Genomic DNA, 10,000 nt, shown 5'->3' with positions numbered 1-10,000 from the left:
CTCGTCCCGAGTCGTCAAATTTTCGTGTGCCATCATGTGTAGTTTTCCCCTAGTACATTTTACCTACGGATCCCTGAGTGCGACATTCATGGTATTCGTGTCCCCAAAATAAATAACCTGAGGGCTGCGTAACTATCTAAACAAACTCACTCACACGGACGACTTAAATAAAGTTGCCGGCGCTAAGACAAACATGCCGGGGGCGCACTCATATTTACAGTACATCTTACCTTAACTTACAAATTTTACACTAAACCATGGCCCAGGATCATTGAACTCTGCAAAAAGAAAGCAGTTAGCAGGGAGCCAGGCTGCCCACATGCAGTCTCTGGCTCAAAACAATGCAGGTGACAGGGAACGTGGCTGGCTGCTCACACGCAGTCCAAGGCCTTCCCTTTTGAACTGAACGCAGTGAACCACAACGGTGCATGGGCTGCACAACGCAGTCTCCGTGCCAGCTAAAGTGGCACACGCAATGAGCACAACGAATGGATGGATGGACACAAACACGGTGCACGGGCCGCCACTGCAGGCCCGTGTTGTAGCTGCCAACAGGGCAGTTCTCGCAGCTTGCAAACTGTTGCCTTGATCCTGGCGCACATGGCAATGAACAGGGGGGGGGGGGGCAAAGCAAAAATTGAACGGGGCTGGTGAACATGGGCAGTGGGCATGGCATGGCAAAGGCAGCAGGCAAACACAGCCCGCAGAAGAAGGCCGCTACAGGCAAACACAGCCGGCAGATGAACTGGCCGGCACAGGCCTTGCAGAAAAACAGCCAGCAGATGAACTGGCCGGCACAGGCCTTGCAGCACAGCAGCTGCAGACGATCCAGCCGGCACAGGCCTCGCAGCAAAACAACAGCTGCCGATGAAGTTGGCCGGCACAGGCCTTGAAGAAAAACAGCCAGCCGATGAAGTTGGCCAGCCTTTGCCATTCAATGGAGGTTGGTGGAGGGAGTGCGGTGGTGCTGGCCACTTGGAAGGCGGGCTCGGACCTACCTACCTGTCTCCCTCCCAACCTATCGCCTTTGCCTGTCACTGTACATACCCACTCCCTTAATTTGTCAAACGCCAATTTAGCCCCAACTTATTTTTTTGTTGTTTTTATTTTTACTTCCCCACTATAAATCGTCCCCTAACCCCCTTTATCGTCCTTGTTCGGCTACCCTATCCTGTTACCTAGCCTACTCCCAACCCCTACGTTCCCTTCCCGGAGGGGAATAAGGGAGAGCTAACGTCCTGTGTCGAGGCCCAACGAAGCCTCAGAATGGCCTCCCCAGAGTTCGGCGATCTAACCCAAAGTGGGTCCAGCGGCCCACAATGACAGCGAGGGGATGGATGGTGCGGAGGGGTACATCTCCTAATCTACCCGAACCATTTAACTGTTAAACTACCCCGGGGCTTTCAACAAGCGCCTTTTGCTTAAACTATTGGTTCTAACAACCCAGATTCCCGTCGCCTGTGTTGGTGTCCTCACAATTTCGGGCCTCGCCCCCCAATTTTCTCTCCGTGCCCTCACACGGTCTCCTGGCTGGGACACGTGGCTCCCTTTGGCAGGCACGACCCTCTGCCGATTCTCCCGCTATGGCACCCCCGGGCACTACACTGCCTCCGAGCCTACCAGCTCCCTAACACCGGGGAGTGCCCCCCATGGCACCTCCCCTGAAACGCACACGTGGCAGGCTGGCTTCCCAGGCCCCTTTCCGAGGGTCACCCATGCCCACAACACTGCCCACGCGGCTAATGGCGCCCCGGGCCCCCGCACCAAGCAGGCGCACCCGTGCCCACTACTCTATCCCGGCCCCCCATGGGCCCATGGCCTACCGCGGCCGACTAGCCTGGTGCCCGGGGTACCCACTCAGCGATACTCACCTTTCGCAGCCACGCTCCCAAGCCCGTCAACAGGGCTCCTGCACCCCTCCAAATGGGTCTCGAGCCTACTTTCCCACCAACAGCAAAACGACTTCCATTTTTCAATTTAACTAACCCCCTAACTCACTTTATACTGACCCCGGGGTCCCTTGGGCGGGAGTCACTCCTCCCCCCAATCACTCATCGCACCATGCATTCCCCATTCACTCCATACACACAGACCCGCTGGCCTCACTCACTCAACATGTACTCACCTCACAACTCTCCAACTCTTCAACACACACACCGCTGAACTCTGCCATCCTCCTAACTACATCCCCTAACTAACTCGTGCTCCCACGTCGTCCCTTAAACTACAGCACGTTCCATTTAACACTACGTTGCTAAACTACGTCCCCTCTACACATTCATAAGTCTGTCCATGTCTCCAAATAAATCATTTTATTTCCCAACCTAAATCTGGCTACAATCCCTCTAACTAATCCATTCCACGGACTCCATGAGGACTTACCCCTGCCCCATGAAGTCGGTCTAACTAAGCTAACCCTTCCCCCTAACTAGTTTCCATCCTGTGCCCAGGTAAGGGGGTCTTCCACCCCTTGCCCAGGAATCCTTTGCACCCGAAAGTGAGGCTTGCTTTTTTTTTTTTTTTTTCATGCGCATCACCAGCGCGGCAACTCGCGCACTTTGCACCTGCCCGTGACGTCATGCAGCTGCACGTGTACCTCGTCCCTCCTTGGACGGTACCATCCGGCAGGAATTCCCCTTCTGCCGGATTCCAACCCCACGTGCAGCCATGGCGTCACCGTGCGCATAAAAAAAAAACACAAGCCCCACGTCTCGAGGGGTTCCCCACGCGAACACATGTGCTTTGCCCGTTGGAGCTTAACACACACGATCGCGTGGAGAACCCGTCCGGTTCAAATCCGTAGTCCTGCCTGTAATGAGAGCGAGAGATGAACCTTCAGAGTTTAGGCTTTATTCCATTTGATTGGAGCCGCTTCTACGGGCACACCGGGGAATACAGGTTCAGCTAGGAGTACATAAGCAGTAACGTATACATGGGCAATTAATCATTGCAGAATAAATTCGCGTAAGCACGGAGTTCGATATAATCTCCATTCTCACCAGTCAATGAGCTCCTTCAGTTAACGAGCATCAAGTGAACAGCCGATGTAAATGGCAATGCCCCGGGGACAACCACTCGTGCCGCAGAGACCTCCCCTTATACGCGAGACGCATAACATGTGATCCCGCGTCATGTCCCTCAATTCCCCTCAATTCACCACACTGCCTAAACTTTGTCCGTCCGCGGGATCGGCAAATCCACCGCGTGCGTTTCCGGACCGGGACTTCACTCTCGCAAGCGAGCACGTGGTGGTCTCGTGCGTTGCACAGCACGAACCGCGTGCTCACTGCTGGGTGAACCCGGCACGGTCCCCGAAACAACTACAGCCGCTACTCGGCTTTCTCTCCTCTGTCGCCGTCTCCGTCTCCATTCCACCCACGCACACCTGCGTGTTACAACGCACACAGTCCACTCCATTACATTCACACCGGGAGATGCGGCTGCGTGCTCCCGCATGCCAACCGACATCTCCCTCTCATACCGCTCTCTCACACACACGGTCTCCCTTGCACACAGCGACCTTGCACACAGCCGTTCACTCACGCGTGCGGGGGCACTCACCCGCGGTGCCTCACTCGCACTCCGTGCCTCATCCACACACGCGGGGGCACTCACCCGCGGTTCCTCACCCACACTCCGTGCCTCATCCACACACGGTTCCTCACCCACACACGCGGGGGCACTAACCCGCGGTGCCTCATCCACACTGGCCGTTTCACTCACACACACGGCCTCTTCCACACACGGTGCCTCATCCACACACGGCGTGCTGGGAAGCACGCACTCCGGCACCATCGCCACCACACCACTCACACACGGGGTCGCTTCCACACACGGGGACGCACTCACACCTTGCACCACACACACAGGGACAACCACACTGGGGATTCGTGTCCCCACAAGGGTCTCCGGGGCCTCTATACCCCCCAAGCTCTCCGTGCACCTGTCCACAGCACTCCTCCCCTCAACCTCGCAAAGCACGACCGAACTCACCTGGTCGTGACTCGCCTCAAGGGGGCATACTCCCTCCCCTCGTTCCTGGAGGAGGCCATCCAGGTGCTCGCACTGGGTCTCTACACGCTCCGCGAGCTCAACCCCATTGTCCTCCACTACCTGTGTGTGTGCGTCACTTACCCCGTCTTCATCGTGTTTATTGGTCTCTGCTTCTTTCTGGAGTCTTTCCCTTATCTTTATGTAGGTCAACCTTGCTTTCTCTTTAAGTCGCTCCCGTCCTTCCCTGTTTTTCACTCCTTGCTCTTTCACGATCTCCGCGTACCTCATCCTTGCTCTCCGTATTAATTGTTCTTTTCTCTCCCTCGCAATTACTTTCACCTCGTCTCTTGTCTCCCGAATTACTTTTTCCTTACCCGCCTCCACCGCGGGCCTGTCAGCCGTTGCACCCCCTTCCAGCTCGTTCGTTCCGACACGTAGAGTCGCCATTTTAAGTTCCCTGCTCACGGCCTTCATGCCCGCCTGCAGGCATCGGCCCATGTTCTGCGTCTCACCCCGTAGTTCTTTCATTTCTTTTTTCATTTGCTTGCCCATGCTTTTCCTTTCGTTTATAAATTCATTTGCGTTTGCATCCATTTTCGCTGTCATTGCCGCCAGCATGGCGAATAGCTGGGCCATGTCGGGTGCGCTTGGGTGAGCCGTTTCGGCAAGGGTCGGCGGGTTTTGGTGGAGAGGGGGGGGGGAGGTGTCATACACCGCGGCCGCTGCCGCACCCATTTCGGGCTCTGGGTTCAGTTGGGCGAGTCCGTGTTCCTGTACAATCAACATTTCCTGCTCGGGGATTCCATCCTGGACCATGGATTCTACACATTCTATATCCATTTCTAATACCCCCGGCTCCCGCTCGCCTTGAGACGCCATCTTGCTTCTCTTAAAGGGTTAATTTGAATCGCTCGTAATTTGGAGGGAATCGGGGGTCGCTTCTCACCCCTGGACTGATTCCCGTGAATTTCGCTGGAGACAGGAGAGCCTGTTGTCCCGCTCTCCAATACCAGTGCCGCGAGGAGGGCGATGAATTTGTATTGCACGACCTGACACCAGTGTTGCGGATTCCGCGCCTGCCGGCGTGCTGACGGCCACGTAACTCGAATCGCGGCACGTCGCCCACCGGACGGACAATCCAGTCGTGACCCTCTCGGACTAACGCCGGGAACCAGTCACGGGTGGACCTTTCGGTCTCACCGCGATCGAGCCAATCAGCCCCCGCGTGGGATAGGGTTGCTCGCCAAATTCGACCTACCTAAGTACCCACGCGGAGGGTAGACCGGGCGATCGCACCTCGCCGCAGGTCGACTTCGGACACGGGCCACTTAAGCGACCCGTTCCGTACTATCAGAATAACCGAGCGGTGTTATCGTCGACCTCGACGGTTCGATTAATTATCGGGCGTATTCAGCCCACTACCAACCCTTTACGTGAAGCAAGATGGGGATTCAATAGAGGAAAAGACGAAGCGAAGCGGGAAACAGTTCAACACAAAGCACATTTATTCACGGCACACGGGAGCACACATATACAATTCCACCAAATGCACACAGAAAAGACACAATGTAATTTACACAAAAAGCAAATGTAAAAGCGAAAACACAATGCAGAGCTAATACCGACTACCGAGCACACGGCAACACTTATACAATTCTACTTCACAGACGGCGCCGACAACACATACCCAAAACCAAGGAAAAGAATACCCTCAAGGATGAGGCGGGCCTGAGGCCGAGACCGGGTCGCGCCTACCCGTCTGGTGATGAGACGCGGAGCGGCGATGGCGCCTCAACTCCGCGGGCCTCGCGGACAGTGTCTGGTAGGGGGTGGGAAAGGGGCCCCCTTGGTCGCACTATCTCAGCGCGGGGGGAAACAGGAGGGGGTTGCTGATGCTCGGGGTATAGAGGATTTTTATTATCCCACGACGAGCGTCTCCACCTCGGCCAGGTCGCGCTGTCGGCCTCCCTGGGGTGCAGCTCCCGACGCGAGCACCCCCTCGTCTGGTGTCGCTGCCTTTCCACAGCTCCGTCCCCTCCGTTCCGACTCCAACGCACACGACGACCAGCTCCTTCTTGCCAACTCCACCGCCCGCGAAGTCTTGACTCTCTGTTTCCGACTCTCCTACTCTCCTACTCTCCGCCTCTGGACTCTTGGACTGACGAACACGGTCCTTTTATCAGCCCCGTAGCTTCGCCCTCTCATCTTTGACCCCCTCCCTTCGACCTTTCACCTCGCTCCCCATTGGCCGAGAAAAAGTGGGCGTGAAGTCTTTTTGATCCATAAGTTTGCATATATCGATCGCCCTGGGGGCGGGGCCAATTCGCCCCTCGCTCACCGATTGGACGGCAAAAAGTGGGCGTGTGTCGTTTTTGATCCGTTTTTGAAGCACAAAATCCGTGATTTTGTACACGCTGTTCGGCGCGCGCCCTGCACGAGTCCAACACCGGTACCCACAGCGGGGCAAGAACGGTGGCGATGCGACGGTTGCGAGGTGTGACGTGAAGGTCGTGGCGGTTGTGGTGAAGCGGCGTTGTGGTTGGTGGTTGATGTTGTGGTTGTGGTGGTAATCATGGCGGTTGGTCCAAAATAAAGATAGCAAAAGAAAAACGGCTATCCTGAAGAGTCGCAGCACGCATAAATGACATGTATTCCCACTAGACAACGGGTTTGGGCCTAACTACACATGTACTTACCGAGATACCTCACCTAAGGGACCTGAATGGTGGTTTGCGAATTTGGTAACCACAACAATATATATATATATATATATATATATATATATATATATATATATATATATATATATATATATATATATATATATATATATATATATATATATATATATATATATATATATATATATATATACATATATATACACACACACACACATCAGCTTCAGCTTTGCAAAAAAAAAAAAATACCAACTGCCTCTTGGTGTATTTTAATCAATTTTTTAAAACAGATTTCCATAATATTCCAGCAAAATAAATCTTCAGTGTGTGTTTGTATGATTGGATGAGGGAGTGTTTGGGCAATGGTATGTGTGTGAATCACAATCAACACCGTTCGTGTTTTGCATCATTTTTCCCATACCTTAGTTTAATGGCATTTTTCAAGTCATGAGGCTCTTTATATCCAAAGAACAGATATTTGTTTTATCTGGAAAGATGGAGGCCAACTTAACAGACAAACAGGCATTGGCCAAGTTATAGCATCACTGTACTCTGTGCTATTAGAGGAGGGAATGCAAACGCCCAAGCTGTATGAACGATGCGGTTGAAGGGAAGGAGCAGTGAAAATTTCTCCATTTGCATACCTAATATGCACATGGCATGAAAGTAATTTCTTTCACTCTCAATTTTGCATTTCATATCGCATGAAATAAACCTGAGAATTCATTTGAAATGAGTGCAAATGCTAAATTTATACGAGGCAACCACTGGACTTTGTTTAGGTCACCAGCTTGACATATCCGCTTACCCTGAGAAAATTGAAACTAGATTAATGGTCTCCTTTCTTTGTGTTGATATTTTAACAGAATTTGCAATATTAATCTTTTACTTGTTCTTTAACCCCATTACTACTCTACAATACGCAGCTCTACATTCTCCCTTCGTATACCTGGTGTTGGCTCAATGGTTAGGGTGGTGGCTTGGAATCCTCTGATCCTGAGTTCAAACCCCACTCTACTGTTGAATTCATACCAGGTGGGGTTGACTCTGCCTGTCATCCTTCCGAGGTCGGCAAAATGAGTGCCAGCATGCTGGTATACTGTGTCGGAGTGGCGACCCGTCCAGGATTGTGTCCAATAGCCAAGGAGACTGCTTAGGCAGCACCAACGCTCTGCATGGAGTATGGTCCCGATGGATGGATGGATTCTCCCTTCCAAGACCGAACACCTTCCATGCTCAAGACTTTACATCGTTACCCATTGCATGCTCCTCACATCCAAGTACTGTAATGTCTACGGCCAGGATTGTGTGCAGTTCTCATGTGTAGCACGTCTTAATGTGGATAAACTTTTATGTTTTATAAATAACTAGCGGAAGGCAATGGTAAAAAATATCACGATGGCAAAAAAAAGGAAGCCCTTTATTCCTGCGCTGGTTGAAAGAACTCAACAATTAAGGGCCTCTTCTCTCTATTCAGACCTTGAAAAAAAAAAATCACAATCTGGTCAAACACTTTGAATATGTTTTTAAATCCTGACACCTGTCTCTGTCTCTGTCTCTGTCTCTGTCTCTGTCTCTGTCTCTGTCTCTGTCTCTGTCTCTGTCTCTGTCTCTGTCTCTGTCTCTGTCTCTGTCTCTGTCTCTGTCTCTCTGTCTCTCTGTCTCTCTGTCTCTCTGTCTCTCTGTCTCTCTGTCTCTCTGTCTCTCTGTCTCTCTGTCTCTCTGTCTCTCTGTCTCTCTGTCTCTGTCTCTCTGTCTCTGTCTCTCTGTCTCTGTCTCTCTGTCTCTGTCTCTCTGTCTCTGTCTCTGTCTCTGTCTCTCTGTCTCTGTCTCTGTCTGTCTCTCTCTCTCTCTGTCTCTCTCTCTCTCTCTCTCTCTCTCTCTCTCTCTCTCTCTCTCTCTCTCTCTCTCTCTCTCTCTCTCTCTCTCTTTTATTTTTTATTTTTTTTATTTTTTCCCCTCTCCATCCACTTTCTTCACAATTCTCTTGAGGAAGTTCAGTCATTCAAACTCCTGGGTCAATCAGCCATGATCTTTCTTTGGCAAACCACATTTCAACGTTGGCCTCCAAAGCCAACCAGCAACTCGGCATCCTCTGTCGTACAGTCTTTCCTTGGCACACCTGAACTCCTATTCACATCTCAGACCTTCATCCACAACTTGATGGAGTTCTGCTCTCCCCTCTGTGCTGGCTACCCTGCCTCACACCTTGTTCAGCTTGACATCATGAAAACCAAGGCCTTCATCATTATTGGAATATCCTGTGATGAAGCTGAATCTATAGGCTTATCACTTCACCATCGCAGACAGGTCGGTGGTCTCTCTCTTCTACCTCCTCCTTTCAGGTCATGCATCCTCTGCTCTTTCTGTACTTTGTCCCCTCCAGGTTTCTGCAGGGCAAATATGGTCCACCATAAACCCACGTTTGAGAAATAACCGAAATATAGGATCACTGCTCACCTCCACTCATTTGTTCCTCTTTTTCTCCACCTGTGGATCCATCTTCCACTCTCTCTTTAATCTCATATTCTTCCCTCCAGGCCTTCAAGACCATCTCAGCTCGTTCCCAATCCAAAACCATGATATTTTAAACCTTCGTTAATTCCCCAACCCACCCCTCCTCCTTCCATATTTCCAGTTTTCCTTCCTTGGAGTTTCCTTCTGTATCCATCTCATACACTCCATACATCCTGTCCTGCCTCCCCTTCCTCTCCAGACCCATTGTTTGTCAAAGTCTCCCTCTATCTTGGCCTTCAACGCTGCTGTTGATGTTGCCTCCACCTCCCTGCTTTCTGCTGTTCCTTTTGTCCTGTTGCGTCCTGATCCGTTCAGTGTTCCAGTACCAGCTCTTCCACAAGCCTGAACTCTGTACAAAATAAAATATGTCAAGTCGTAATCGTATGCACCCGACATAAATAAAAGAAGAGAGTAGAATGAGTAAAACAACTTAATGATTTTTCAAACCATTTGATTCGGTAAAACTTGGTTCCAAATGTTGCACTAACTGCAGTTCATGTATGTGTAAATATTCAATCTTGTGTATAACTTTCTTTTAAATATTCTTTTCCCATCGGTTTGGATTTGTTTGAAGCAACTTTTACATAGTAATCGTTTCTGTCCGAGGAGCGTTTCCGCGTTTCAGGAGGGGCAGACAGACAGCATCGCATCCAGACAGTAGCCTATTATTATACACAGGACCGAGCAGCAATGTACCTGCGGAACATCGACACAATGTAAAATGTGACTTTAAGTTCTCAACTTCCCCTGCCCCTCTCACAAACCCCAATTCATCAACGCTCCCTCACAAAACCCCAAGTCCTCAAATC

General features: G+C 51.2%; 1 long non-coding RNA gene across 1 annotated transcript in view; it reads right to left on the bottom strand.

The window, feature by feature from the left end:
* Positions 1 to 9,252, bottom strand: part of LOC147017205 (uncharacterized) — a 57,042-nt gene extending 47,790 nt beyond the window's left edge. The window contains exon 1 of the long non-coding RNA XR_015049398.1: positions 9,135 to 9,252. This is a non-coding gene — a long non-coding RNA (uncharacterized LOC147017205). The remainder of the gene's footprint in view (positions 1 to 9,134) is intronic.
* Between the last annotated feature and the right edge of the window lie 748 nt (positions 9,253 to 10,000).

This window comes from Eptatretus burgeri, chromosome 11 (assembly GCF_056783735.1).
Source record: "Eptatretus burgeri isolate ZD-2024b chromosome 11, Ebu_testis_v1, whole genome shotgun sequence".
In the NCBI taxonomy this organism is placed as follows: domain Eukaryota; kingdom Metazoa; phylum Chordata; class Myxini; order Myxiniformes; family Myxinidae; genus Eptatretus; species Eptatretus burgeri.
Note: the sequence above shows the minus strand (reverse complement) of the source record. Positions and strands in the feature narration are given on the sequence as shown.